The sequence below is a fragment of the Carettochelys insculpta genome, chromosome 6, assembly GCF_033958435.1.
Source record: "Carettochelys insculpta isolate YL-2023 chromosome 6, ASM3395843v1, whole genome shotgun sequence".
In the NCBI taxonomy this organism is placed as follows: domain Eukaryota; kingdom Metazoa; phylum Chordata; order Testudines; family Carettochelyidae; genus Carettochelys; species Carettochelys insculpta.
Window position 1 is genome coordinate 42,510,470 of NC_134142.1, and position 27,865 is coordinate 42,538,334.

Below are 27,865 nucleotides of genomic sequence, written 5' to 3' on the forward strand. Positions count from 1 at the left end.
AAAAGATATAGGACACCATATGTATGCTTTACAGAAAGGCCTTCTATTTAATGTTTTTTCATATAAATAAGGAGGTTAATGATGAAGGAAGAGAGAGGTGTGCAAACTGCATTGAAGTAACTTTTAAAGTTCTACTGCTAAAAGGGAAACCTATATACCTCATAAGTACAACGGCTGTTCTGGCCTTAATTCACATGAAATGGTCTCGCTGTATTCCGCAGAACTTTCTGCAAGGTAGGGGGATTAACCACAAGTCAGGGGCTTCACCCAGCCAGAATCAAACACCCTGTTTTGAAAGGGGAGTGTTGAGGAGAAAAAAAACTGTTTTGCTGCATGGTGCCAGTTAAGGTTTACACCAATTCTCCTGCTACAAAATGAACTCAGGTCTAGCATCTAGTAAGAGGCACAGATATCCTGACTTCAGAAAGACTAATGTGATCTGAATGTTTTAGCCTGGGGTGTCCAATACGTTCGCCACTCATCACATGTGGTGAATAGGACAATGCTTTGTGGCAAATGCAGCTCTTGGAGCCTTTAAATGCAGCTCCTCCTGAGAGCTTCATGCGGGGAATGCTGTCTGCTCACTCGCCCCATTGGTTAGCGGGAGGAGAGCGTGGTGGCAGTCGCGGCTCTGGTGAGTCACCGGTGCTGAATTAGAATGAGTGGGCTGGGGTGCCTGGCTCGGGGGGACAGCATTTATTTGCGGTGGAGGAATGTGGTGAATATGGAACAATGACAACCACAAGTGCGGCAGTCTTTGAATTCCTATTGGACGCTGCTGGCTTAGCCCTTTCAAAATGAGCTTGAATTAAACTTCTTCTCATCCACTTGAGGAGCTATGGAAGCGGCGCTCCCTATACAAACCACAGAACAACAGTGACTTAAAATCTGCTGAGGAAGAATGATTTTAAGCAACAAGCAATATCCTAGCTACCATCTAAATCAGCAGTGGGGAACCTTTTTTGGGCTAGAGGCCACAGACCCATGGAAAATATCAATCGGGGACCACATAAAAGTGAAAACCAAAAAACCCAAACAAAACAAAACTCTCAAAACCTTCATGGATATGGCCCCTGACTGAGACCCCTCACTCACCTCCCACTCCTGCACTGCAGACAGGAAGTGGGATAAGGTGGGACTATGGTTCAGGGGTTCCCTCCCAGGCCAGAGTAATCCTTTAGAGGGCCAAAAATGGGGCATTCAGTGTGTGGGATGGGGCTGCTGGGAAGCGGGGTGGAGTCTGGGATGAAGGGTGCAGGAGTGGGCTGGGGCTGGGGGATCTGGGTGGGAGATAAGGTGCATTAGTGGGATAGGGGCAGCAGTGGAGGGAGTTCAGGAGGGGTCTGAAGGTGAGGTGGGAGAGTGCAGAAGCAGAGTGGGAGGATCTGGGCAGGAGAGGGTGCTGTGGGCACTTCCCTCCATGTGTCACCACTGTCCTCTCCCCCAACTGAGGAAACAGCAGCAGCATGAGAAAAGCCTCTCTTGGGAGCTTTTTCTCCAGCTGCTGCCAGCACAGAGCAAAGCGTGGGGGTAGGGGGTTGACTGGCCAGCATTTAGCCCCTGAACCAGCTCCCGTTAAAAAACCCAATGACTCCAGTGGGGCTTGGACTTGGAGGACACAGCACATTACTCAGATGGATATTGTAAAAAGTAGTGCCACCTGCTGCCTTTAGTGGAGGCTTAGGATTTCCAAAGTCCTTGCTGGAGGTCCACCTGCCCACCCGACTTGAGCTGAAATAGGCACTCAGAAAAAAGGCATGGCTGTTCCAAGGAAGGAAAAGGGGGCAGCAGACCTTCCATATTGACACAACGCTCTCAAAAGTCACAACAAACTGTAGTATCAGTCCCATTGCATGGATTGTTGAGGGTGCTAGGCACCCAACTGGAGGCAACCACAATACACCACCTTTGAGTATCACTGGACGTGATGAGTCAGTCAACGTGCCACAGCCCTCCAGTGACATCCAGAAGTAAAATGACCCCAGGGGAAACCATTTCACTGCTTGACATCAGCCACCCTGTGCAGATCATCCATAAGAAATCTTCAGCAGAAACAGCCACCATAAAAGAGAGTCTCTCTATGAATGACTCCTTTATTTGCAACAACCCATAGAGCTCCACATGCTTTTGACAAGTGTTGTGCCATCACAGATGCAGAAAATTCAATGCGAGTCCGAACAACTTTCTCTTCCCCAAAACAGCCTCAAAATTGAAGGAACTCATAAACCCCCAAGCTAAGATTGCAAAAATTAACCAGAACAGAGCCCCTGCCATTTGACAAGAGAGCATTCCAGCATCCAGTAACAGCCGCCATTGGAGCAGAACTGCAGGTCACACTAGCAAATTATCTGTTCTAGATTGCTGAGATTCCATCTGCAGCATTGCTCACCCCTGGGCATCTACAGGGAACTAGTAAAGAGGCAGCCTTTGATACAGTACAGAATAGGTCAGCAAGGGAGCTCAGAGGATTGGGTGCAGTCCTGGCTGTGACTGCTCCTGACCCAGCACAAACACCTATCTCATGAAAGTTCATTTTTCTATTTGTTTGTGTGTGCAATTTAGCTGAGATGTTTAGGTTTCTGACAAATCTGGAAATGCTTTAAAATTCCTCTGACCCTGCAGAACTGCTGGACAGAATTTTAGGTTATGAGGGATTGAAAGAACCCTTCATTTGTATCCCCCAAATATTGAATCTCTCTGTAACCAAACTTTCCCCTATGCCTGCCCGTGTAATCTCTGTACCCCCTGAAGATCTGGATGGGGGATGGAAATGAAGGGGAGGGAGGAGGGCATAATACGGTGTATCCCACTCAGTGTGAATTCTAATCAAATCAGCTCAAAAAATAACAGCCAAGAATAATTATTAATAATCAAGTAAAATTGGATTATTTCTCTGCACTGCAGTGCTGACTGGATAGGTAGGTTGGTATAGAATTCAAGTGCATCTGAGCAAGCTAGTGAACTAAAATAGCCAACCTCAGCAGTTTGTAAAGGAAGGTAGAAACAGGCAAGGCAACTAACCGTATGGAGATAACAATTTGAAGGACATGGCGTTATTTGGTCCAACTAAATAACACGATCTGGACATGGTTGAATCAAGCAGCATATCCAGTTTCTATTCAATTGACAGTGATATGCCGAGCTGTCAGATCATCCCAGGATATCAAGGAAGCCTCATGATTTGGAGGGAATCACTTACGGACTTCCCTCATTTTTTTAAATGCTAGATCAGCCTCCCTTTTCCCCACAAAAGCTGCTTTACAAGTAGCATAGAGCGAAGGGTGTCTAAAAACTACAAGAACGTCACCAAATAAACCATGTCCTCAGTGACACCTCAGATCTTTGTTTGTTGTTTTAATCCAGGGATTCAAATAAAAAAAAAATGAGGAACATTAGTTAAACTTATATGTGCACTGAAGACAGAATATTCAATATTACACTTTCCATCATGGCCACATTACATAGAAAAGGCCACATGTTCAAAACAGTTATTTAACTTGAATCCATAAAAATGCCAGTGCCTGGGTAAGCATTCACTTCATACAGAAAACATGCATTTTTGCTTCAAAGACAAAAGCAGGCTCAACTGCACACAAATATCTGCATGTGTTTGCCTGTGAATATTTTGCAGATATGATTTAGATGCCTCTTGAAAATTTGGCACCTACACCACAGTGAGAGCCAGATTCTCACCTTGTGTAAATTGGCATTGGTCCCTTGAAGTCAATATAGTTAGGCCTATTTACAACAAGTAGGCATGTAGCCCTACCACACTAAAGTTATCATCACTCACAATAATCTGGTTATCAAAGGAAGTTTCCAGACATCCTGCATATGTAAATGTCAGCCATTTGTCTAACCTAGGTATCTTACCACCCTAGAGCAGTTTCCCAATTTAATTTGTCCACGGAACCCTTTTAAAGTCAAAAGATTTTTGTATAACCCCTAATAAAAATCTTATACACGGAGCTGAAAAAGTAGATAATAATGATAATAAACAAAAGATAAACAAGGTCATAAGATCAACATTCAGTTTGTACACATTTAAAAACAAAACACATTTAATGTGTACTAAAAACAAAGCTCAAAAACTAATATGCATTATATTGGCAGTTTTCAATGCAAAGAGGAATTTTTCTTCTTTTCTTGGCAAATTCTTTCTATATTTGGTTTAATACTGGAAAGTTGGATTCACAGATCTGGTGTGGTATTCAGTCAATTTCTGTATTTCATTTCTGTTGTAACATAATTCGAGTACTCAATTTCACACAAGTATGTGCTGGCACAGGGTAACAACTGATGAATTGCATGTCTTGATAAAGCTGAATAGCCTTGACATAACCCTCCCCAAAATGATCAACGCTCCCTCAGAGTGAGTACGGAGATTTACGGTGGTATATAATAGGCGATCACACCAGTGACTGACTGCGCACGCAGCAATGACTAGGGATATCATTGTCCCCACTCTCTGGATAAGCTGCCATTACAAAGGGACAATTATCATGGCAAACAAATGAAAACTGTTTCAGTAAAATTCATAAATGTTTAAATATTAACTATTATGTTTAAATACTAAAATGTTATTGTGATGGAATTTTCTTGCAGAATCCTTATTTTTATGTCACAGAACGCTCAAATTCCATGGAACACCATTTGGGAAACAGTGCCCTAAAGAATTTAAGTCTTCACTGGTTTCCTACTTTATTTTTTAACTGAACGTGCATGTTTGTTTTTTTAAAAGGAAGGATAATCAGACTTACTTCCTTTCGCTTACTCCTTTTCTATATATATATTAATCACTGAAATGTAGATTTTGGAAGGTATGCAATGTTACACAATCCCTGGCACACAGAATCAATGAACAATCAATATAAACGTGAAAGGCCACAATCAAGCAGTCGTGTGCTAGGACTTCCCCAAGGGGCTACGTCAGTTTTCCTCAAAGTAGGTTATCCCACACAACCTGCTTACTTAATTGAGTGAAATGAATCTTGGCACCCTTACATTTTTCACTGTCACTCCCAGCAATGACAGCATGGCTGGGTTTTTTGGATCTGAACAGCCCCAGAAGGTTTTGACATTGTGGACCGTATATCACTACAGCAATTGCATATGGCCAATTCTACACAACTGGCGACTCGCTGGGGACCTGTGCAGATGGGAGATCACAGGGCTGGAAGGGACCTCAGGAGGTCATCTAGTCCAGCCCCCTGCTTCCAGCAGGATCAAACTCCACTAAGTCATCCCAGCCAGGACCTTTTCCAGCCGGGACTTAAAAATCTCAAGGGATGGAGAATCCACCACCTCTCTAGGCAACACATTCCAATGCTTCACCACCCGCCTGGTGAAGTAGTTGTCCTAATATATAACCTACACCTCTCCATCTTCAACTTCAGACCATTACTCCTTGTTCTGCCATCTGACACCACTGAGAACAGTTTCTCACCCTGAAGGGGAGCTCGAAAAAGGAGGAAGTTAAAGGCTGCTATTAAATCACCTCTAAGTCTTCTCTTCTGTAAACTAAACAAGCCCAAATCCCTCAGCCTATCCTCATAGGTCTTGTGCTCCAGACCCTTAATCATTTTTGTTGCCCTTCGCTGAACCGACTCCAGCAAATCCACATCCTTTTTATATTGGGGTCCCAAAACTGGACACAATATTCCAGATGTGGCCTCACCAGTGCCGAACAAAAAGGAATAACTACTTCTCTAGATTAGCTCGAAATGCTCCTCCTAATGCACCCTCGTATGCCATTAGCCTTCTTGGCTACAAGGGCACACTGTTTACTCATATCCAGCCTTTCATCCACCATAACCCCTAGGCCCCTTTCCATCGTACTGCTGCTGAGCCAGTCGGTCCCCAGCCTGTAACAATGTTTGGGATTCTTCCACCCCAGGTGCAGGACTCTACACTTCTCCTTATTGAACCACATCAGATTTCTTTTGGCCCAGTCCTCCAATTTATCCAGGTCCCTCTGGATTATCCCTCTACCCTCCAACGAATCTACCTCTCCCCCTAGTTTCGTGTCATCCGCAAACTTGCTGAGGGTGCAATCCAGTCCCTCATCCAGGTCATTAATAAAGATGTTGAATAACACCGGCTCCAGAACCGAGCCTTGCGGCATTCCGCTTGAAACAGATCGCCATCCAGATATTGAGCCATTGACCACTACCCGTTGGGCCCGATCATCAAGCCAGCTTTCTATCCATCTTATAGTCCAAGGAGCCAATCCATATTTCCTTAACTTATGGACAAGAATGTTGTGGGAGACCGTATCAAAAGCCTTGCTGAAGTCAAGGTATATCACATCCACTGACTTCCCCATGTCCACAGAGCCTGTTACCTCATCATAGAAGCTAATCAGGTTGGTCAGGCAGGACTTGTCCCTGGTGAATCCATGTTGGCTACTTTTGATCGCTTTCCCCTCTTCCAAGTGCTCCAAAACAGATTCCTTGAGGATTCCCTCTATTATTTTCCCAGGGATTGAGGTAAGGCTGATGGGTCTATAGTTCCCTGGATTGTCCTTCTTTCCTTTTTTAAAGATGGGCACCATGTTTGCCTTCTTCCAGTCATCCGGTATCTCCCCTGATCTCCAAGAGTCCTCAAGGATAATGGCCAAAGGTTCAGCAATGACCTCTGCCAATTCCCTCAGTACCCTGGGGTGCATTAAATCCAGACCCATGGACTTGTGCACACCTAGTTTTTCTAGATTGCTCAGAACTTGTTCCTTCCCCACAGATGGCTGCCCTCCACCTTCCCATACTGCATTGTCTAGGACCGTCATGTGGAAGTTGACTTTGTCCATGAAGACTGAGGCAAAAAAAGCATTGAGTACTTCAGCTTTTTCTGCATCATCTGTCATTAGGTTACCTCCCTCATCCCGTAATGGCCCCACACCTTCTCCAATAACCTGTTTATTGTTCGCATGCCTTTAGAAACCCTTCTTGTTACTCTTCACATCCCTTGCCAGCTGCAGTTCCAGATGAAAGTATGCGGAAGGAGGAAACTGTGTTGAATGAACAGCTCTTTAGGCCTTTGCTTGCCTGGAGTGGAAAGGGTCAAGTCTGTTTTGAGGTTTATTTTGTTCTCCATGATTGCTGGGCTTGCACAAAATCAATCAAATTTTGCTGTACTCCCCCACCTCCTCCCGAGAAATTACTAAAGGAATATCATGCCCAGGATCTTGGTTATATCTACAACTCTTCTCCATCAAGTTGCTCTACCCCCACCACCCCACAGCACCCCCTCCTCAAAGGGGCCTTCTGAGCTCGTTTTCCTAATGTATTCTCAAACCATATTAGGGGCCCTGAATCTCGGTGAAATTCGTGAGTTAGTTGCTGCAATGCACTGAATTAAAGATACCATCTCGGACTCAAATCAGATTAGAGCCCACACACACACATGCAAAAGCCCGCTTTCTAATCAATTTTATAAAGGGCCTTCAGCAGAGATACACTAATGGTATTGAACTGAGATCTTTAAACTAAGTCTGCAAGAAGTCTGCGGAGATAAAACACACTGTATTAAAGGGAGAGCTCTTTACGTGTGCCCTTCCCCTTGAGAGCCCAGTACACATGGGAACAGCAATTCAAAATACAAAAGCAACTCTCCCATCATTGACAAGATACCCACTCCCATCTTCCTCTCCTTCCCTCATATAGCAAGCCACCCTACTTCCGCATGAAGGCAAGTCTCAATTCAAAAGACTTGTCCGGTGACTGCTTGCAAGACTTTAAAGAGCTGAAGTCTCTGGTGTACCAAGATCACTGTTCCTAACACTTCAACAAACAGTTGCCCTTTTCTGACACTTTCCACTGGTGGATCTCAAAGTATTTTAGAAACATGTATGAACCACACTGCAAACTCAAGATCAGTCAGTGTCACTACCCTCATTTTAGAGGGTGGGAAACCGAGGCACGGGGCAGTGAAAGCACTTGCTCAAAGTCACACAGAAAAATCTATGACAGGGCTGGAAATAGAATCTCAGTCACAGTTCCAAGACCTGGGTCTTAAGAACAAGACCATCTACATCAAAAATAGCTTGCTCTCTCTCTGATCGAAAAAAAAAATATTGGACTAGCTCCTCAAAGTCTTTAAGGAGTCAGGTGCTTGGGGAAGATTTTTTTTTTAAATTAGTAATACCCTGGCAGCATGATTTATTCGGGATGCTCTTTTCACACCCTCTCTTTATAGAAGAAGAGGCTCATTGAATATTCTGATCATAAAATATGATCCTCTAACCAACAACAGACCTACAAATAAATATGCATGCTTCCTAGAGCAGATTCATTTACAACTCTCTTTAGGAGGAATTTTCATCTTGCAAAATATATAGTTTTTTCTTTTATATGATCAGTAAAATGCCTGGGATGAAGAGGAAAACTAATAAAATCAATGTGTCCTATTGCACAGGTAGTGATTGTAATGAGAATTGGGAGGGATGCAATGTGTAAATATGGCATTCTGTGGCAGAGGGAACCCAAACTAGATCCCACCAAGGCCTATAATCAACAATTTATCAGAAGTCCATGTGTGCTGTGCGCTTGTCATGTATGAATGGCTATGAAGGGTTAAACCCAGAGGGAGTGGGTGCTCTGTTGGCAAGCAGTCAGGTGCGCTATCCTGGAAACGTGGATTTAGAAACTGAAGCAGTTAGCTTTTGTGGGAGAAGAGGTGTCTTTCTTTTGTGTGGCAGGTGGGAAGAGAAACAGAGATGGTTTAAATCTGAACCAGCCTTGGAGAGTTCAGTAATTATCCAGGCCTCACAGAAATCTGGGGATACAGATATGTAAGTAGAAACGAAACGTCTAGCCAGATGCAATCATTTTTATTTTGGGTTTGGCGTGGGACTTCTCAGGCTGGCTGATATTACCCCCCTGTACACTGTAACTTTTAAACTGAATCCAAGAGAAGTAATTCTGTCTGCTTTACTCTACCTTTTTTAGTTGCTCTTGAACACCAAGCAGCCAAGCATGCTTTATCATGTATATCTTTTGTTTCATTAATCATTCACTTTTTTTAAGTTAATTATCTGATTCCTTGGAGAGGTAGCCATGTTAGTCTGTATCTTCACAAAACTAAAAAGCAGTCCTGTGGCACTTTTTATTAGGTGATGAGCTTTTGTGGGACAGACCCACTTCTTCCGATCTGGAAAAGGGTCTGTGTGTATGCATGCCTAAGAATAAAAAGACAGCTATACGAGACTGCAGTATTTTCTCTCTTTTGTTTTTCAAGCTCTCTCCTAAGGGGTGAGGGAGTTAAGAGCTTGGGGTTACCCTACAGGGAAAGAAGTATGTCTTCCTGGGTTCTAAAGAGGGGTTCTCTCACTTGGGTGGTGGCACTTACCTCCCAAGGTCAAGGACTTCTTGACCTAGGGAAGCTTTTAAGCAGGAGCCTGTATGAGGCAAGATGTTTTTAAGGTCTCTTCTTGGTCCCCACCTTCTGCACTTGGAGTGTCAGAGTGGGGAACAGCCTGGACAGCTCTTAACAGGAATGAATTAGAGAAAAGTGCAGTTGCCTTACCACACACCCAGATCTGGGGCTCAGAGAGACTACAGATCACAGCCTGCAGTGCTCCTACTTGTGCATGTATTTGTATTAACCTTTGAGCAGCTGTGTGACAGGATTCTGTGGGTGGCATGCAGCCAGCAATCTGCACTTTGGCCATCCCGTGCTACAGACTGATGCATAACAAAGGAATAGCTTTAACAAGCTGAGAAGCCTCTTCTCTCCTCTTCCCTCCCACCCCTGCCCCTAGAGGAAGAGGTACCCTGGCAGAGAAGAAAAGGATGGGAGACACAGGAGAAGCAGAAATGGAGGACGGGGAGGACAACATCAGTAGGAACGGAATAGAGATGGGACCTGAACATTTAGGAACTGAGTATTTCTGTTCAGATGTGCAGCTGGGTGGAGGTGTTCATGCTCAGAGCTCAGACATTTCCCCCCTTGCCTGGGAAGGTTCCAGGCCTTGCACTGCTGCGCAGTTTTATAAGGGTCACACACTGAGGACGATGCCAGTTTTCAATGCAATTAACCTTTCCGGACTAATGAAATGGTTCTATTGGCTGTGATGGCAGCAAGAAGCCCCTCGGCTCCAGCAGGCTCCTGAGGCAGGGTCATTGAGGTCGCACAGCATTACGCTCTAGTTCTATTTGCAGGTTGCAGCTAATCAATGCCAGACCTGAAAGGAGCAGGTGATGCCAGCCCCAACATCACATGCCAGCACTTTATTGATCGAATGGAGGAGACATGACTTGAGCCTGAGCCTGTTGATCCGGTGTGTGAACATGCTGCCTGCCTCCTCCCTGGGAGGAGCAGCTCTGGGACTGACTCTTGGGATTTTAGCTCTCTCAATCTGCCAGGCAGGAGCAGCCAGGCAACGGGATCTTTTGGGGACATGCACACATCACCTGAATGCTTGGAACAATGCAGAGCCTAACACTGGCAGAGTGACCTCCTGCTTTCTAGTTACAGATCTCTATGGTTATTGCAGCCAGTGGATTTGGGTCAGTGCGGCTCTGGATGAGCCTAGCACAGATTGATCCCTCAGCTCAGGCCTGTCCTACACAAACTCCCTCTATATACTCCATTGTGTTGCTTTACCCTATTGCTCCCCAGCTCAGATATGTCCTATACTGTTCAGCCTCGCTACTGGCAACTCACACATTCGGGGTTTCCTGGGTAGTGCTTTCGAAATTTTCTCAGCATTCCCGTGGGCTAGAGAGTTACCTTTTAAAACAAAAGTGGAGATTCCCATACAGTTGACTCCAGGACTTGGTGCTTTAAGAAAAAAACACCAAATGCTGCAAGAATTTCAATAAACTCGGAAGGGTGGCCACACATCAAGCTCCATTGAGCCCTGTCATGTTGCCCTGCACTAAGAAACCCACCCACCCACTGTACTGGGTGCTCATGCCATTGTTACCATCCTTCTCTCCCTCCCCAATTCCCATCTTTTGTCTGATACATACTTTTATTGGGCCTTGTGTTACATTAGACTGCAGACTCCAAGGCTCCATTCAGAAGGATGGAGTGGCACAGCTGCACTGCAGCAACCCCACCACAGTAGCGTTTCACTAAAGACACTACCCACACCAGTGATGGGGCTTCTCCCATCAGCGGTGGTAATCCAGCTCCCTGGAAAGTGGTAGCTGAACTGACTCAGGCCCGTACACTGGAATTTCTGGAGCTGTGTGCATTTGTTATAAAAAAACAGAAAGGAGTTCAAAATAATCATTCAGTGAGTGAGGAGAAGAGGAGCTGATGAAAAATTTGAGAGGAAATGAATTTAACATACTAAAAATGTATAAAGTAATAAACGCTTTGCAGAAATTACCTTCTGAGATCTTGCTGTAATATCATAAGTCAAAAAACAATATACCAAAATATTTGTCCCCTCTCACTTTTCTGTTGCTAGCAGACAAGGGAATGCTGGGAAATGTAGTCCTTCCCTGCTCCAAGGCCTGCTCTCTAGGCAGGAAACCAAGAAACTACAGCTTCCAGGGTGCCTTGGGTTCCCCTCATCATTCTCTGCAGGCTCCCCCTGCATAGCACAGCAGGGAGGAAGAAAGAGAAACTCGACATGGGGTGCAGGGGAGAGCATTTACTCCTTTCACATACCCCCTGCATACAGGTCTGTGACTAGAGAAGGCCCCCCTGCACCTCCCACCCCCTGGTTGACATAACACTGTCTACACTGGAAATTATGTTGCTATACCTGCATAGTTACACCAAACACAAGCTGTTGCTAAGGGGCAGGGACTGATTTTTTTGTTTTGAGGTACATCCAGAGCCTTAGGGCCTACATCCTAATTAGGACCTGTAGACTGCAACCAAAATACAAAATAATAATAGTCAGCTGATGAGCAACTTCTTGACATTAAAAAACCTCTCCTTTGATCAACAGATCTGTCCATAACTTCAAGAAAGAAAACAATCCCAAAAGGGTTTACCGTCCTCGTCATAGGTGCATAGAAAAGTTTAGTGTAGAGACAGACACAGTTACTTTTTAGTTTAGCTCCTAGCAGGAAGGGAAAGAACAGATAGGAACATACAAGTAAAAATTGCAAAATCCACACACCTTGTCACCTAATGTGCTATTTCAGTCCTTCCATTTACAATGACTATATATTGGGTGTGGGGGAAGGATTACACACACACAAATACAGGCCATACCGCATAGGAGGAACATGCTTTCAGAGGAGCAAGGTCAGCTTTTGCATTTTTGCCCAAAGTTTCTGACAAAGTAATAAATGTGTAGGTCTCTAGTGTGAAAGCTGTATCCTTGAATTCAGAAATGCATTATGGATGGAACAGAAAGGTCTGTGCTAGACAAATCATCATCATCATCACCACCACTAGTATTAATAAAGATGCTCCACTGTGCTAGGACCTGTACTCCTACTAACTGATTTTTAGGGCAAGGACCTCTAAACAGGAAGGCAAACAGTGTGAAAAAAGGAAATATTTTACAGAAGGAGAATAAAGGCACAGAAAGATTAAGTCATTTGCCCAGCATCACACAGGAAACCTCCAGTTTCCTTGAAGGCCAAATTTTTGCCATTTCTTCTCTAAATGTTTTTGTCCTCAGGTTTAATTAATGACTCTTGGTGAGAAAGCACTTAGCAGCGAGAGTTTTACACAGCATTATCAGTGGGACACTCTGAGTAGGAGACAGAAACGAAGAGAAAAAGATCTTTCCATTAGGTCACTAAGGCTACATCTACAGGTCACCCTAACCTCGAAATAAGCTACGTGATTTGCACTATGCAAATTGCGTAGCTTATTTCAAGTAGATTTCGACATAAGATATTTCAGCATGTTGCACTGTTTAAACAGCACCACATGCCAAAATAAAGCCCGATTTTGAGGCATCCCTGTACTCCTCCTGCGATGAGAAGTACAGGGATGCCAAAATAGCTTGCCCATTACCTCAAAAACTGTTTCGAGACAATAGGCATGTTTCTTAGACATGGGCAGCTATTTTGAGATACTGCCGTATCCTGAGATGGCATCCATGTGCAGACATAGCCTAAGTGTGGCCTCTGTTTCATGAATGATGACTTTATGGATAGAGTTTGTACTGTTACCTGCTGATATGGTCTTACCTTTTAATCAGCCTCCCATGATAGGAGGGGGAAAAAAAATAGAACCTCTGCTGAAAGTCCTGGGATTTCTTTCATTCCAGGATTACTGGCTCCTTGTCTCACTAATTTTCATAGGGGGGAGGGGTTAGTGCAGAACTGTTCCATCAGTCAGTTCTCTAGTGCCTAGCCCAGTCTTATTTTTCCCCTCCGCCACTAATCTGGCCCAAGTTTCGGTCACAGTTCCTTGAGCCTCAAAGATCAAATGTTCAAGATAAATGCTAACTAGCCATCACCTTTACAAAGCAATTTCAGACTCCTCTTCATGGGCTGCATTACAATGAAAGTTTATTGTATCCCCCAGGGTTTTTTGCAGCCCTGTTATGTAAGAATTAATGTGTAATACTAAAGACCATATAACTATTCTTCCTCCTCTAAGCACCTGTAAGACTTAAGAAATTACAGAGGTAGAGGCTGTACAGCAGTGCAAGTAGTTTGCAGACAGGTGATGGGAAAGCGAGTGAGATCGTGACTAAGGCTAAGACTTTGCCATGGAGGTCACAGAATCTATGATTTCCAGAGGCTTCTGTGACATTTTCCACTTAAGCCTGGGGCTTTTAACCAGAACTCCCAGCTGCTGCAAATAAACCCTGCAGCTCCAAGGCACGACAGGCAGCAGGGGTGGGGGGCATGGCATGACTCTGGTGCTCTGAGCAACCATAGAGAATCCAGAACCCTAGCACTGGTGGGTGCTGAATCCTTCCCTACCCCCATTTTGTCAAAGTCATTTTTAGTAAAAGTCAGAGATAGGTTAGAGGTGTCTACGAATTTTTGTTTATTGCCCCTGTCCTATGGCTTTACTAAAAATAACCACGACAACATCTGAGCCTAATTGTGACTAACAGACATGCCCTTACTTTTAGTGCCTTCCAGATGGGATGGAAGTGTTTGCAACTCATCCGGTTACAATAAAGTTAGACTATAGTGATACTGTTCCATTCCACATCACTGAGAACTCTGAATTGTCTTTTCTCTGACACCTACTCTGAGTTTTTCAAACCATTTTACAAGACAGTCATATGACCCTTGCTTGAAGCCAATAGGAGAGTCACAGCTCAAACACTTTCCATCAAAATTTACCCCATGGGAATGTCGCTTTCAGGATGACAGTAGCGTCTCTGGATCCCAGTTACTCTGTTGAGATGCATCCTCTCCACCAGTCAGAACTCTGGTTATATGGAACAATCTAGTCTTCAGCTCCATGCACTCTGATTTGCTGCTATTCTCAGTGCTCACCTTCCATGCACCCTCACCAACTACCTCATCATCTTGTTTCATCCAGATGACAACATAAGAGAACATTTGTACCCCAATATGTCTCACTCCTTAGACAGCAAGTATAATCAGTTAATATAAACAAGAGCACTATTGCTAACTTTTATGAGAATATTAACGACTTGTTAGCACAGTTATTGACCTCGGATGCATGATACAGTTATTACCTTTCAAAATGGAAGCACTCATGTTATCCACTCAGCAAGAACATTTTAAAGAAAAAAAATTGGCAGAATGTGAGGTTCATATTATTTCAATAACTTTGTCCACACCAACAGTGCTATTCAGCCAAAAGGTTTTCAAATCACTCTACATAATTGAACACACATACAGGAATCAATTCTTCCTCTACAGAAACAGTTGCCTCTGACACAGAACACAGTAGCTATTTTATAGTATGTCTCAACACCATACAACTGTTTAAAATAGAAAACAAAGAATCTTGTGTCCAGATGTAATTCCATTTGGAATTTAGTCAGGAAACTGGTATTAATGCCCCAGCGTGATGAGCTGGTTAAGCACACAGTAGTCAGAAACTTAGATTCACATCTCATTTGAAAGACACCAGTTTCTTGCCAGCATTCTGCTATGGTTCAACTCTGCGAGTGAAGATCTTCTGAATTACCAGCCCCACTTCTTGCACTGCCTTGAAGTTTTCCTTGCATGCCTCCCACACAATACTAACCTGGCCTAATTCTGCCTAACGTGGTAAATCAGCCAAGACCATAAATACAGCAAGGATGACCACAAGCATGAGGATGGAGCAAATTATTTGTTTTCAAATGGCGGAACCACGAATGAACAGTCCTAGAGAATCTGACAGAAAATTCTCTCTCTGTAGGATTTTTTAAACTGCCATACAGAATTTAATAATTTCCTATCATGTTGCTCAGCCCAGCTTTTCTAGTCCATGAACTTTGCCTGTACTGTTCACCAATTTGTCAGCCCCTCACATAAATGTCTACAAGACTTCCCTAAGCTGTTACTTATAATTGGTATGTCGTCTGATGGAAGAATGGAAATGACAAGATGTATACCTATCAGGGTCTTGATCACTTTGGGTAGGTCTACACAGCAAAGTTATTTCAAAATAAACTATCCTAGTGATTAGTGTCTACACAATGCAACCGCTATTGCAGAATAATTTCAAAATAGCATTTGGCTTATTTTGAAATTGGTAAACTTCATTCTACAAGGAATAGTGCCTATTTTAAAATAGCTATTTCAAAATAGGTGCTGTTAAGACCAGGAATAGAGCCTATTTGGAAATAAGCCATAGAGATAATGGCTCTATTTCAAAACAGGCTCTGTGTGTGTAGATACTGTATTTAAACATAGCTAAGTGCTATTTCAAAATGCTTTGTGTGCGTAGCAGCTTTATGCTGAAATAAGCTCTTCTGGAACAGCTTATTTTGAATTAATGCTGTTGTGTAGACATAACCTTTGGCTATATCTACACTTCAGAGATCTTTTGAAAGAAGCCCTTCCAGAAGATTTCTTCCAAAAGAGTGTGTCCACACACAAAAAAACGGATCAAAAGAGTGAGCTGCTCTTTCAAACGAGAGCGTCCACATAGTCCCCACTCTTTCAAAGGAATGGGCAAGATATCAAAAAATCAGGCCCCATGAGGAGTGCTCTTTCGAAAAAAAGGGCCTGCGGAGTGTCTCTGCTACCCACATTCTCTTTCGGAAGAGGGCGCTCTCCCTGAAGTGGGAAAGGAAGAGTGATTTCGAAAGGAACGCCTCATTCTTTTGCTTTACTTTCGAAAGAAAGCTTCGCGTGTGTGGACACTCTGCTGGATCTTTTATAAGAGCCCCCTTCTTATGAAAAATCTTTCGAAAGAACTTGGTGGTGTAGACGCAGCCTTTATGTCTGTTCAAAGCTGCTCCCCTTTCCATTACCAATTATCTGTATTTTTAGATTGTAAACTGCAGGGCAGGTACCATTTCTTCCTATGTGTTTCGATACTATGCTGCAAAATGGAGCCCCCATCCTGGAAGGTGGCCCCTGGGGGCTACTATAACGCAAATACGTAAGTGGATATTTGCCCACCAACATCATACTGTAAATCTGCACAAATGCAAGTCAGTGCTTTGGAGTCTTCATGACTGGATTAATGAAATACAGAGGCTCTGCCGATCTGGATCAAAATTCACTGGCAGAACTATGGAACTACGCTGCACACGAGGTTTATTAGTAAAATACGGATGGGATAAGAACTTGAACAACAGGGGCTGCTGCAGGTCAAGGCTGAGGTGCCTTAGCAGAAAGGCAGGGGGACGTAGCTTGCTCACACTGTGCAGCGGTCTGAGCAGCGATATCAGTTCCTCAATCTCATAAACGCTAAATTCACACCAAAAATGTTTCTTTTCAAACCCACCACAGGCGATTAAGCTGTGATCTAGATTAATTAGCTGCCATATTTCATTTTTAAAATCAGAACTGGCCTGCACTGACACTGAGGAAACGTGTAATAATATTTTCACTCCTATCTAACATCCTGATTTTTCACCACGTCTTGAGCTAAACAATCACTCCTAGCCCCACGTGCCTGTGCCAAGCTTTCCAGGGACACCCACTTCTACAGGCAAGTTCCACAGCACCCCAGGAAAAGGCTGCGTGTGTGCGGAGGAGGGGGTCTAATGAAAGTGTGGACCTCTGTGTAACCAGAGTGTCCTGAGCAGCATCGCATCAGTGCAGGAAACAAAAAGACTGAGGAATTGTATACTGCCCTCTTCAGCTATGTCTACACTAGCCCAAAACTTCAAAATGGCCATTCCAAAGATTACTAATGAAGTGCGGAAATACATATTGAAAGCCTCATTAGCATGCGAGCAGCCACGGCACTTCGAAATTGCTGCGGCTCACTACCATGCAGCTTGAACACACAGGGGTCCTTTTTGAAAGGACCCCACCTACTTCGGAATCCCCTTATTCCTATCAGCAGTTGGTTTATTTTGAAAATTGGATGTGCATGAGCCTATCAGCAGATAGGAAAAAGGGCCTTTTGAAAAGGACCCGCCTAGCTGAGCGGCGCGGCAGTGAGCTGCAGCAATTTCGAAGTGCCGTGCCAGCCCGCATGCTAACGAGGCACTGAATATGTATTTCAGCGCTTCATTAGTAACCTTCGAAATGGCCATGCAAATGGCCATTTCGAAGTTTTGGGCTAGTGTAGATGTAGCCTTACTATCATTAATTTTTCTGAGTGCTGTTTTTCTGGGTGGTATCTCGTGGAGACTAAATGGTCATCTTGGTCACTGCATGATATTAATTCCATTTTTTGAGACTGTGCTGTCAGAGTCAGCAGCTGTGTCTGCACTTTCAGAGTGATGAGCAAATGTCAAAATGCTCACCCAACTGCAGGTGCATGTTTCCAGCTCACTCCCCACAGACCAACAGTGCCTTGCTCTTTCATTTGCATGCACAGATATGTCACTTACTCACAGCTCTCCATCTTTCATTCCAGGCACAACAAAACCCTAGAAGAGGTGCTGCAGGGAGCAATCTTGCTCTGTAGCAAGATGGTTAGGATGGGACCTGAGTGGGCCTTTACTTCTCTAATTTCTAAGTTGCTATTTCCCTTTCCCTCACCTTCATTCTGTCTTTGTCCTTTAAGATTGCAAACTCTGAGGGGCAAACATGTCAAATCCTATGTCTGAAGTATCCAGCTTATTTGTAGGCACCACAGAATAAATAATTCCATGATTCTATTCTATCTCCTGTCTGGGGCCAAACATCACAGTGAGGCCTCTGGTTCCCAAAGTTCCCCATTTGATGGCTGTGTCCCCAAGCATGAGCATCTGCACACTGTTGCAATGCACACCAGGTGAGCCCAAAAGAGCCTTTCCTCTTGCCAAGATGATAGGAACTAGATGGAGCTGGGATAGCTGCAAACATCTTTGCTGACTGAGACAGCTGTGCCACACTGAGTAGACCTAATCTGGAACTTGCATTCTGCTTGTTTTAAGAGCTGTATATGCACAAGCATCAAACAGGAGTGTGCACAAGACACATGTACAAGCATCAAACAATACACACACGCACTGGCATGCTCAAATCCATTAATGCTACAAAAAGACATTTGCAGAGGTGAAAATAGGCAGGTGCACCCTTGTGAGCTGCAGCAAAAGCCAGCAGGGTGCTATTTAAAGAGCTGGCACAGACCCAAGCTGCAATAGGACAGTACTTGTCAGAAATGTTACGTGACTTTCACCCCTACATATATTCCAGCACAGTACTCACCATATGCACACAAGCACGCATTCTCCTACATTCATATTATATTCCACATAAAGACACTAAACTAAGCCCGCTCCAAACATGCATGCGAATTAACACTCCTCACAGACCCCTCCATATCTCACACCATGCAGACCCACGTGCTCTGTGAAGAAAATGTCTGCAAATGTAAAAGGCCAGAGCACAAATCAGCCTATCCTTTTACTGACCTTTCTAAGCAGAACGGGTCTTTGTCATGTCCTTCTCTCAACCTCACCCACTTGGTTTTCAATATAAAATATTTCAACTTGGCGAAGAGGCCAGGTGAGCGGAAGACTAGCTACCGCTATTCACTGGTGTTAAACAGCAATATATCAGGTGGAGGGCTCACTAATTCCACAGAGCAGCACTAAGCCCGGGTCAGAGCACAGAGAGTTAAAGCCACAACAAGAGTCAGTGTGAACCCACTGAGCAAGCCAAAGAAAATCCTCAGATACGCTAACCATGTTTCTCTTTCTAGGACTGATTCACTGTAAATTTTCCTCCCTGCCTGGTCACGCATGGCTATTTTTATTTTATTCCTCACAGTGGCAAAAATGGTTCCTGTCCCCTTTGGAGCACCTGAACAAGCCAGAGTTTCTATCATCCAGCCAGGTCATCTCCTCCAATTTTCAGGATACTAAATATGCATATAATAAACCATCTCCTGATCTGATCAGGACAATCCCCGTTCCGAAAATCTCCACCAAGTCCACTACTGTAACTTTTTGCATTATCAATGGCTCCAGTTCAAATTCTTCCACTCTTGGAATATCTTGTTTCCAAAGTCTCAGCTCCTCTGTCTAGAATTTAATAGGAAATGGTACAATTCACCTTCGGCAGCACATAATTCCAGCTCCCCATGTTGCTCATCAAGAAGACTGCAGGTAGCAACCTCTGGTTTCACAGAATGATCTGGCACTATCAGAGCCATGAAGAGCAAAGGGCACTGATTTTGTGTAAGAAAGCTTCTGTGGTGAAACCTTTCAGCAATGCTACAGTTTTCACTGATTTGGCTGCTGCTCTAACGTGTTCCTCAAGCCTGAAGGAAAAGACAGTTACTTCTGTATGTAACCCTTTTGTTAACGCCAGATGCCTGCCAGAAGGGCCGGGTTCAACTTTTGTGGGGTTTTCCTATCAAGGATACAATCAACCGGCTCGAGCCCCCACCCAGTGGCCTGGGACAATTTCACCCCCGTGCTGGGTGCCTGTAAGGCGGTTCTCCCCCCCCTCGCAAGCACAGAGTCTGAGATAGAAATGGCTTGTTTAATGACCGTAACCTACCCCAAGGTTACAGCGACAGATGCAGTATATCTCAGCACAGAAGAGACAAAACCCCTTTTACCCAGATACCATCCCCATATGCAGTAGAACCCAGTCTCTTGCTGGGGCTCTTGGCCCTTTTCCACACACACACAGTTACAGGGTGTACCCTCTGCGGTACAGTCCCAAACTCAAAGCCCACAGATACATCACCAGGGCAATACTAGCTGTCCACTTGTCTGCCGCCGCCGCCGCTCCTACCGGCCGCCCGCCAGTCGCCATCGTCTGCCGCTCCTACCGGCCGCCCGCCGGTCGCCGTCGTCTGCCGCTCCTACCGGCCGCCGCCGTCTACCGCCGCCGCTCCTACCGGCCGCCCACTGGTCCTGCTGTTGTCCGCCAGTCCTAACCCCACTGCTTGGGACTGCCCTAAGGCAGAACCCAGTGATTTCAGCTCTGTGTGGCCTCAGCTGCCACTCTGTGATTTCAGCTCTTGGTATCTCTAGTGTGGGGTTTCACAAACACCCTAGTAGCCAGCTCTATCTTTTAACAGGTGGGGAGGGTTAGTCAAGCCAGGCTTATAGCTATATGGCCAAGGCATAGGCAGGGCCAAGGCACTCAGCAAGCTGGCTCAACCCATACCCCTCCCCTTCTCTCTCACAATGCTTTAAACCAGGGAGCCCTGTGTAATCAATGTCTTACACAGCTAAGGCGACTGCCCTGTCCCCCACAACAACCCAGAGCATTGGTGAGATCTCACAACTCTCACCTTAAGTGTCAGCTTAAATTGTGATTTTACAACTACATGTTTACAATAGACCAAATCTCATGGCTTACTTGCTACCCATTAGGCTTTGCCTGAAAAGGTATTACACATGCACACCTTTTGCATTCTCATGCAGATGACCTCTGGGAGACTCATTCCTCCCAGCCTTCAGCAGCACTGCATTCCTTCTGCCACATTCCCTACATGTAGCTGGTATTCTTTGAGATGTGTTGCTCATGTCCATTCCAACGGAGGTGCATGCATGCATGCCCATACCTAGTTGCCAGAAGTCTTTTTCCCCTTCCCTGGTAGCCACTGGGTGGATGTGGCACCCCCTGGAGTGGTACTGATATGGTGCCCAGTACAAGCTCTGCCCGACCTGCCCCACTCAGTTTCTTCTTGCCAGCTACTCTGACAGTGGGGAAAGGTGGGAGGGTTTTGGAATGAACATGAGCAACACATCTCAAAGAACACCAGTTACGGAAGTAATTATCTTTTCTTCTTTGAGTGATTGCTCACGTCCATTCCAATGTAGGTGAGTGCAAGCGGATGTTAGGAGGTGGGATCGGAGCCCCGAAATGACTGTAGTAGAGCCCTGCCCACTGCAGTGCCCTCCCTAGAATGTGCATGATCATGTAATGGGCTGCAAATGTATGTCTGGAAGACCAGGTGGCCACCCTACAGATTTCCTGAACAGGGACATGGGCTAGGAATGCTGCAGAAGATGCCTGAGCCCTTGTAGCCTGAGCCCTGATAGAAGGAGGGTGGAACCCCTGCTAGCTTGTACCATTCCTTAATACAAGCCATTAACCAGGAGGAACTCGTCTGGGAGGCTCTTCATTCTGTCTGCCACTGCAAGAAAGAGCTGCTGCGACTTTCTAAAAGGTTTGGTCCTGTCTGTAAAAAAAGCCAAGGCTCTGTGAAAATCCCAGGTATGCAAGCTCTGCTCCCACAGGGTAGCATGAGGTTTAGGATAAAACATAACTAACAAAATATCCTGTTTGACGTTGAAAGAGGAGATCATCTTAGGCAGGAAAGCCAGATAGGGGTCTCATTATAACCTTGTCCTTGTAGAACACCATATAGAGTGAGTCTTCAATTCAGACACCCTTCTGGCCAATGTGACAGCCCCAAAAATGTTGTTTTGCAACTTAGAAACAGCAAGGAGCAGGAAGCAAGGAGTTGAAAGGGGGCCTCCATTAAACTTAGCCAACTTCAAATTAAGGTCCCATGAGGGTAAGAGATCCCGCACTTGTGGTCTAACCCTCTCCAGGCCTTTCATGAATCTCTTGACTTCCGGGTCTGAGAACATGGATGAAAAGCCTGGGCCAGGGTGAAAAGTGGAAATGGCCACCAAGTACAATTTAATGGAGGATAGGGATAACCCTGCCTGACTCAGGTGCCACAAATAATCCAGAATCGAGGGGACTGGGGTCTGAAAAGGGGATAACCCCTTCTGGGACATCCAAATGGGCGAACCTTTTCCACTTCGCCAAGTAAGTGGCCCTTGTGGAAGGTTTTCTACTATTTAAAAGTACTTCCCTCACTGGATCTGAGCAGGAAAGTTCCATGGAACTCAGCCATGAAGCTTCCATGCTGTACGGTGAAGAGACAGGAAGTTGAGGTGCTGAAGCCACCGCTCCTCTTGCATCAACAGGTCCAACTGTAACTGGAGTGTAATCAGATTGCACACCGACAGGTCCAGCAGAACTGAGAATGAGCGATGCCTGGCCTGCGCCGGAGCCACCAGGATTACCAAAGCCTGGTCTGCTCAAATTTTGAGGAGGACCTTGTGGATGAGGGGAACCAGAGGAAATGCATACAGCAGTGGGCATGCCCAGGATACACTGAACATGTCCACCCAGGACCCCAGTTCCAGTAACAACAAAACACTTGGCAGTTTGCATTGAGGTGCGTGGCAAACAGGCCCACCTGCCCATAGCCACAAACATGGAAAATGGACTGCAGCATGTCCAGGTGAATGGACTACTCGTGGTTCATAAAGGACCTGCTGGGGTGGTCCACTATGGTATTGTGGACTCCAGGTGAGTACTGAGCCTGCAGGAGGCTAGTGCTGAATGAAAAACTCCCAGAGCCGGAGGGCTTCCAGACATGGGGAGAGGAGTGCGTGTAACTGCCAACAGGCAGACTTAAACCTGGGACCTCTGGAGCTTAGTGTAGGCGCCTCTACAGCTTGAGCCAACGGCCATATGGCTCTCAGCTTAAGCTGTAGAGGACATTTATTCTGTCTCTGTGAAGTGATGTAGGTACCACTGCATGGGATAGTTAACCACATCTAGGTGCGTGGGTTACATATGCACCCAGCTGTCTGTTGATACAATACATTGCTGTCAGGTTGTCTGTACTCACTGACATGCAATGCCCCACTAGGTCATCCCAGAACACTTTGCGTGCCAAGCTGACTGCCCTGAGCTCCCTCACAGTGATGTAAAGCTCAAGGTCCAAAGCTCCCCAGAGAGCCTGAGTCCAGTGCTCCCTCAGATGCACCTCCCAGCCTGTCTGACACATCAGTTACCAGAGACAAGGAAGGATGGGGAGGCCTGAAGGATACCTCCCCCCACCTCTCCCCACACACATGATCCGAGCACCCAGCCACCAATGCAGGATCCCCAACACCTGTTGCAGCAATGTCAATTTGTCTATAACATCCCTCATGGGACAAGCCAGCCAGAACTGGAGGGGAGATAGTCAAAGTTGGTCATGTTACAGCATGACCCTACAAGCTGCCATATGTCCCAGGAGCTTCATATAACATCTGGCCATCACATTGGGGAACTCGATCATGTCGTTTATGATGCTGGCCATAGCCTGGAATTGGCTCTCTGGCAGGGAAGCTCTGGCGAGCACCAAGTCCAGGAGAGCCATCATGAACTCTAATCTCTGCAAGTGGACAAGTGTCGATTTTGCCTCATTTACCAGAAGGCCGAGACTGTTGAAAGTTTGATAGATAAACCTAATGACTTGGTGAACTTGGGCCTGTGAGCTCCCTTTGACCAACCAGTCATCCAGATATGGGAATAACTAGACTCTGTGTCTGCAGAGGAAGGTTGCAACCACTGTCATCACTCGCTAAAGACCTTGGAGCTGTCGACAGGCTGAATGGAAGGACTGTGAACCGATAGTGTCCCCTGTTCACCACACACCTTAGGAACCTGCTGTAGGAAGGACAGAGCGCTATGTGGAAGTACACATCCTGTAAGTCAAGAGCAGCAAACCAACCCCTCGGATCCAGCAATGGGATAATGAGCCCCAGAGAGACCATGAGAAATCTAATCATTTTTACAAACTTGTTCAGGCCTCGCAAGTCCATAATGGGCCTCCATCCCCCCCACCCCTTTGATTTCAGAATCAGGGAATAATGGGAGTAAAACCCCTGATCTCTGAACTGAGTGGGAACCTCCTCTACTGCCCCGACTCGAGACTCTCCTGCCCGAGCAGACTCTTGTGAGGGGGTCCCTGAAAAGGACGGGGAAGGGGGTTGGAAGTGGGGAGGTAAGAACCGAATTGGATGGCAGATTCCCTTTCTACTGCGTGAAGGACCCACTAGACCAATGCTATATGGCACCAAGCAAGGTAGAAAGGGGATTGGTGGAACAAAAATAAAGAGTGCACTGCATCCAGCATGGGGAGTGGTGTAGTGCTCCTGACTGCACCTTCAAAAGTTAGGTTTCAGCCCTGGCAGGGGCTTCTGCTACCCTGGCCAGGCTGATTGAAGAGCCTCCTGCCACCATGACCTCGCCGCCTATTTTGATCCTTGGGCTGCTGAGGGAACTGCCTCAGGAGAGGGCGCGGGTTAAAATGTCTGTGCTGTGTCACAGGAGTATGGAGACTCAGAGACCTCAGAGTGGCCCTACAGTCTTTAAGGCTGTGAAGCCTTTTACCTGTTTTCTCAGAAAACAACAAATCGACCATTTGAAGGGTAATTCTTGAATAGTCTGCTGCACTTCATCAGGCAGGCCAGAAACCTGCAGCCAACCTCCGCCCCATCTCATGGCCGCTCCGGACTCCAAGACTCTTGTTGCTGCTGCATCAGCAGCATCGAAAGCAGCTTGTAAGGCTGTGATACCAATTTGTTCTCCTCCACAATCACCGTAAATTCAGGTTTAGCACCGGGGGAACAAATTTCAAGAGAAAAGACACTATTATAGGAGTACCTGCTCACTAGGGCTTGCTAATTAGCTACACACAGCTGTAGCCCTCCAGTTGAATAAATTTTCTTCCTGTATCAATCCAATCATTTTGCCTCTCGATTTTTGGGCTAGGGCCTCTGAAACCCTTGTCTCGCCCTGTGGTTGGCCCCATCCATGACCAGGGAGTCGGGATGGGCGTAGGTGAACAGGTGCTCATTCCTGGCAGGGGGGACAAACTACCTTCTCTCGTTTTTCCTTGCCATTGACTGGCCTGATGCCAGCGTCTGCCACACGGTCTTATCTGTTTGGGCAACGGTCTTTGAGAGGTAAAGCGACTCTAGTGGGACCCGAGGAGGACAAAATATCTGTCATCAGGTCAGCCTCATCTTTGCTCCTCCGCTTGCACCCCTCAGCCCTGGGCTATCCAGCAGAGCAGCTGTTGGAGGGCCCAGCCATACTCCAGACCTGGGGAAGCAGATGAACCAGCAACCACTTTGTCCAAGGATGAAGAAGAGGTGGTCCTGCCTGTACCATGCAGCCTACATCCGTGGTCACTGATGAGTCTTAAACATTCCCTCCTAGGTGCGGTGGAAACAGCTGTGACACCTGCATCACTGCACCCACAGCAGGCAGTATCGAGGCCCGCACTGCTAAAGGAGGAGCAGCTGTTGATGCTGACAGCCCCTGGAACTGCCGGGCCCCATAGCTGCTGGCATGGATGGAACGGAAGCACACAGCACCGGAGGAGGAGGAGGGAGCAAAACCACTAGAGCGGATGCTGGTGTCGGCCCTGAGGGGGTCGGTGCCCAGGAGACTGACTGTGCCTGCTCCACAGAGAGGCTGCTCAGATGATGTATCCCACAGCAGCATTCCTAGTGAAGTTGATGGTGCTGAATGCAATACTGGGGGAGCTCCTGAGGCCGCCAGCAGAGACAGGGCCTGGGACTACACCCGAATAAAATGTCCCTTGGGCTTATGGAATGCCCACGGGGTCCAAAAGGGCCATTGTGGTGCCAGCTGCCAGTATGGAGGCCACTGCCCCTGCACCGAACACCAACTCCGTCAGGAGGAAGAACAAGCATTTCTACTCCTGCCTGAGCTGGAGAAGTAGGAGTCAGATTCCAACTTGGATGCCTCTGATGCCAAAGAGCAAGGTGGCACTTAACCCTAAAGTACTTGTGTCAGCACCGAAGTCACCACCAGGGCTTGGAGTGAAGGTGGTCATGTCATCACAGCTGGTTCACCCCAGGACAGAGAACAACTAAGCATCTGCCTTGTGAGCGTAGTTCCCCTCTGCAGCAAGGAAGGTGCTGTGATCCAGAGCAGGCTGTTTGCCATCCTGAATGACTCCAGCTTCGATGGCATCTCCAGAGAATGGGACTGGACATCTGGACCAGCGTCGATGCTTGGCCTTCTGAGGTATGTCCACAGTATGGCTCAGCTGATGGTGCCTGGGGATCCTCACTCCACTTCGATGCTGCGATGGAGTGGCCCCTGTTGTGCCTCTTCTTTTTGTGAAGCATTGGGGATTAAGACTTATGTCTCCTGGGAGGGTGAGGTGCTAGCCCTTCACTACAGTACTGGGCTCCCTTCTCCGCTGCTGCTGCCACCAAGCCTGGTGCTGGTATACTCTGCACCGAAGATGCTGTGTTTGGCACTGCGGACAGGAACCCCTCCATCTGGAGAACTTGCCTCCATTAGAAGGACCTTAAGGCACTGCACCCTGTCCTTTAAGGTCCTGGGTTTGAATGTCCTACAAATAGGACAGTGATCCCAGTGATGGCTCTTATCCAAACACCTTAAGCAGGGGGAATGTGGGTTACTTTTTGGCATGCGCTTGCCACAGTCCACACAAGTCTTAAAAGCCTGTGGGCTTTGACATGCCCTGCCACAAAGGCCATGAGAAAGAGGAACCAGCCTCCCTACTCAGACCCAAAGGACTTCTCTAACAATTAAAAATATTGGAACTATTTAGCTGACTATTAAAAACCAATTCAAACTATCTACACATAAGGACTAAGGCCACCAGCTAGATAAGATAAGAGGGCTCTCACAAGCAACCAACTCCATTGCACAAGGAACAGAGGGGGCCGGGTCAGGCAGTGCCTATATTGGCTGCCATATCAGCGCCACTCCAGGAGGCACCACATTGACCTGATGGCTACAGGCTAGGGGGAAAAGACTTCCAGCAAGTGGGCATGTGTGCGTGTACACCTACATTGGAATGCACACAAGCAATCACTCAAAGAAGAAAAGCCAATTTCTAGCAAAGTGTTTCTGAGTTGCATGTGATGTGTTAGATTGAAGTTGCTTATGAGATGGATAGGATGAAGGTTATTGCTGTTAGGACTATTTGTTGGATTTAACATCTATTCTTAAGCAAATCCTAAAGTCACTTTTGTAAAAGAAGTTTTTTTTCCCCCTAACATCCACTTTACCACCCAATTCACTGTATATAAAATCTCAAACCTCTACCTTTCCACGGAATGAAGAAAGAACCCAGTGTAGATTTTATAAAACCTAATCTGAAATACGAAGAGTTTGTCTCAGATTATCAATTTCAACCTATAATGAGAAACACTGTTTACACAAATCTGACAGTCACAATAACTAAGTTCATTTCCTTTGTTTTTCCCTTTCAATCATTATGTCCAGGTTACAGGCAATGTTATCTCTGATTTTTTCCATCCTTGTACAAAATAAATTTTATTATGTGCACCCAGACACGTGCACCACCAGTAGAAACTCATGATGCTTACTGTGAGCACCAGCACATTCTGCTAATCAACTGGATGACATTTGAACCTCTCTTGGGTGGCCACCCAACCACTCAGATTACAGGGATCAATAGTTACAGGTCTGATCCCAGGCTCCCTAACCTCAAATTGTACCCTTGCTGGTCCAGTTCACGTTCTCTCTTCAAAAACCGTTCCTAAAGGGACTGGCTGTAGGATGCTGCTCACAGAGGCATCAGTGATGCTACCCTGTAACTCTGACTCTCCTTCAAACTACCT

General features: G+C 46.0%; 1 protein-coding gene across 2 annotated transcripts in view; it reads right to left on the reverse strand.

Moving 5' to 3' along the window:
• ESRRB (estrogen related receptor beta) overlaps positions 1 to 27,865 on the reverse strand; it is a 187,367-nt gene that overhangs the window by 79,725 nt on the left and 79,777 nt on the right. The window lies entirely within an intron of this gene.